The following is a 1,192-nucleotide window of genomic DNA, read 5'->3' on the forward strand; positions in this document are numbered from 1 at the left end:
AATATCTGAATATAAAAATTGCCTTTCAACCTTGTAGAAAATGATGCTAGCATTCAGAAGTCACTTTGATTGGAAAATATTTTAAGCCAGATGATGTAATGGTAGCTCTTCCATTCGTCCTGTATGTGATATGGCATAGTTCTTTACATTTATTTAATAGTCAATATTTCTATGCTGAAATTTATAGGCTAGATAACATACTTTTCCACTTAATTTTTTTCAACATTTGGATTGGTTATGAAATTTAAGTCGAAAAAGTAGCACATCACATTTCTTTCATCAGAAATAATCACTTAAAAAATAAACTTTTCAAGATCCCCATTAACCTTCACTTGTGAAATCCACTGGCCATTTCTCCATAATTTTACTCAATCTCTCATTTGTACTTCATTAGTTGACCAGTCTCTCCTTGAAACACTTTTTGTTCTTGACTTCAGTATCAAACAATTCCCTTAGTCACCCTCCTATCTCGTTGGCTACCACTTCACCATCTTCTTTTCTGTCTCCTTCCCCCCTTATCTGATTTCTAAATCTTAGAGTAATTGAGGTCTCAGTCTCAAGCCCTTTTACCTTCTCCATATAAACCGTCTGCCTAGGTGATTTCATTCAATCTCACAGCTTAAAACTATCTACATGCAACTGATGCCCTAATTTTCATTGACAGCTCTGATGTCTCTCCTGAAAACCAGATTCATATCTCCAGTGATCTGGTCTGCTTATTTCTACCCCTGATGCCTAAAGGGCAATTAACATTTAAATTAGCCCAAATGGAACTCTTACTTCCCTAGCTTCTTCTGCTCCTCTCAAATCTGTTCTTCCCACATTCTGCCACCTATAATGAAATGGAAACACAAACTGCCCAGTTGCTCATACCCAACCCGAAAGACACCTCTCCCTCCCCTCATAACTCCAGTATCCATGTCTCATCTTTTAGCTGGTCTTGTTGTCTTTGACTAAACCAAATTGTATCCCATTTGAGTATCTTTCTGGGGATAAACCAAGCCATTGTCATTTCTTGCCAGAGCTATGGGTATAGCTTCATACCAAACTCTCTCTTCCACAATTACCACTCTACAATTCATGCCAATGTAGCAGTCAGAGTTGTGATTTTAAAAATGGAGATTAAATAATTGCTACTTTGCTTAAATTCTCTAATGGACTTGAAACTAAAATAAATCCAAAGTCTTCACTT

The sequence above is a fragment of the Propithecus coquereli genome, unplaced genomic scaffold (genome assembly GCF_000956105.1).
Source record: "Propithecus coquereli isolate 6110/MARCELLA unplaced genomic scaffold, Pcoq_1.0 Scaffold4, whole genome shotgun sequence".
Lineage (NCBI taxonomy): Eukaryota > Metazoa > Chordata > Mammalia > Primates > Indriidae > Propithecus > Propithecus coquereli.